The following is a 2500-nucleotide window of genomic DNA, read 5'->3' as shown; positions in this document are numbered from 1 at the left end:
TAACTGCACTATAGGCTGAGTCCTTGTTTACCTGAAATGTGCACTTTATAATTTTATTTTGTACCACCCTGTTTGGCAATATTGGTTTTCAATAAAATAAAACATTTGCATAAAGCAAGCCAATCAACTTTTCCATGTTGATAAGGGCATTTAAATAAAAATAAAATGATGGAAAAAATAAATAAACGAAGGGACATTTAGAATAGATAAAAATTTGCGATTAATCGCGATTAATTTTGAGTTAACTATGACATAAATGCGATTAATCGCGATTCAATATTTTAATCGTTTGACAGCACTAATAAAAAGATAAAAAGATGGACAGTGGGATGGAAAAATAAAGAGCTGAGAAGAGGAGGGGAGACTGAGGAAGACTCATGCAGAGAAGTCCATCTCCCTCCCCCTCCCCTTCTGTGTGGCGTTAAAAAGCTGGATGGCCCTGGGGACAAAGGACTTTCTCAGCCTGTCCGATGAGCATGACAGTGACAGGAGTCTGCCACTGAAAATGCTCCTCTGTCCGTCATCTTTGTCTTTTTGTCTCTCCAAGAACAATATTGAAACGTACATGGAAACAGCAGATAGCTTAGCTTGTTGAGGTTACCATGGATACAGCAGATAGCTTAGCTTGTTGAGGTCACCATGAATACAGCAAAGATATATTGTATTTGTATTTGTTTTGGAACAGCTTTTCTTAGGTTTACGGTAAACATTGACTTCATCTACTTGATTTCATCGTATTCACACAAATGCTCTTATGCCCTTTGTTTTAAAGGTTGTTTGTTTTTCCAAATTGCAGACATTGATTTTGTTTATTCCTTATATGCTTACAGGGGTGGTGATGTTCTATAAAGGTTCAGGTGTGGTATAAAGGTTCAGGTGTGGTGATGTACTATAAAGGTTCAGGTGTGGGGATGTATTATAAAGGTTCAGGTGTGGTGAGGTACTATAAAGGTTCAGGTGTGGTATAAAGGTTCAGGTGTGGTGGTGATGTACTATAAAGGTTCAGGTGTGGCGATGTATTATAAAGGTTCAGGTGTGGTGATTACTATAAAGCTGTGGTGATGTTCTATAAAGGTTCAGGTGTGGTGATGTATTATAAAGGTTCAGGTGTGTGATACACTATAAAGGTTAAGGTGTGGTGATTACTATAAAGGTTCAGGTGTGGAGATGTACTATAAAGTTTCAGGTGTGGTGATGTATTATAAAGGTTCAGGTGTGGTGATGTATTATAAAGGTTCAGGTGTGGTGATTACTATAAAGCTGTGGTGATGTTCTATAAAGGTTCAGGTGTGGTGATGTACTATAAAGGTTCAGGTGTGGTGATTTACAATAAAGGTTCAGGTGCATCATAAAGGTTCAGGTGTGGTGGTGATGTACTATAAAGGTTCAGGTGTGGTGTGGTATAAAGGTTCTCATTATAAAGGTGTGGTGATGTACTATAAAGGTTCAGGTGTGGTGGTGATGTATTATAAAGGTTCAGGTGTGGTGTGGTGATGTACTATAAAGGTTTAGGTGTGGTGATGTTCTATAAAGGTTCAGGTGTGGTGATGTACTATAAAGGTTCAGGTGTGGTGAGGTACTATAAAGGTTCAGGTGTGGTGAGGATGTACTATAAAGGTTATATAAAGGTTCAGGTGTGGTGATGTTCTATAAAGGTTCAGGTGTGGTGATGATGTATTATAAAGGTTCAGGTGTGGTGATGCACTATAAAGGTTCAGGTGTGGTTCAGGTGTGGTATGTACTATAAAGGTTCAGGTGTGGTGATGTACTATAAAGGTTCAGGTGTGGTGAAGATGTATTATAAAGGTTCAGGTGTGGTCATGTTCTATAAAGGTTCAGGTGTGGCGATGATGTATTATAAAGGTTCAGGTGTGTTGATGCACTATAAAGGTTCAGGTGTGGTTCAGGTGTGGTGGTGTACTATAAAGGTTCAGGTGTGGTGATGCATTATAAAGGTTGATGTATTATAAAGGTACAGGTGTGGTGATGTACTATAAAGGTTCAGGTGTGGTGATCTACTATAAAGGTTCAGGTGTGGTGAAGATGTATTATAAAGGTTCAGGTGTGGTGGTGTACTATAAAGGTTCAGGTGTGTTGATTACTATAAAGGTTCAGGTGTACAATAAAGGTTCAGGTGTGGTGGTGTATTATAAAGGTTCAGGTGTGGTGGTGTACTATAAAGGTTCAGGTGTGGTGATGTTCTATAAAGGTTCAGGTGTGGTGAGGTACTATAAAGGTTCAGGTGTGGTGATGTTCTATAAAGGTTCAGGTGTGGTGATGTATTATAAAGGTTCAGGTGTGGTGATGTTCTATAAAGGTGTGGTGATGTATTATAAAGGTTCAGGTGTACAATCAAGGTTCAGGTGTGGTGGTGATGTATTATAAAGGTTCAGGTGTGGTGATATTCTATAAAGGTTCAGGTGTGGTGTGGTGGTGAACTATAAAGGTTCAGGTGTGGCGATGATGTTCTATAAAGGTTCAGGTGTGGTGTGGTGATGTA

At 39.0% G+C, this 2500-nt stretch overlaps 1 long non-coding RNA gene across 3 annotated transcripts; it reads left to right on the top strand.

The window, feature by feature from the left end:
- The first annotated feature begins 705 nt into the window (after positions 1–705).
- Positions 706–1687, top strand: LOC122133487. 3 transcript variants are annotated; one of them, XR_006152805.1, is made up of 3 exons: positions 706–957; positions 1513–1587; positions 1629–1687. It is a non-coding gene; the product is annotated as an uncharacterized LOC122133487 (long non-coding RNA). The 3 variants fall into 3 exon arrangements; XR_006152806.1 differs by lacking the exon at positions 706–957 and adding an exon at positions 966–1107; XR_006152804.1 differs by lacking the exon at positions 706–957 and adding an exon at positions 1263–1314.
- The last annotated feature ends 813 nt before the right edge of the window (positions 1688–2500 follow it).

The sequence above is a fragment of the Clupea harengus genome, chromosome 14 (assembly GCF_900700415.2).
Source record: "Clupea harengus chromosome 14, Ch_v2.0.2, whole genome shotgun sequence".
In the NCBI taxonomy this organism is placed as follows: domain Eukaryota; kingdom Metazoa; phylum Chordata; class Actinopteri; order Clupeiformes; family Clupeidae; genus Clupea; species Clupea harengus.
The sequence above is the reverse complement of the archived record's forward strand: the minus strand, read 5'-3'. Positions and strand labels throughout refer to the sequence as shown.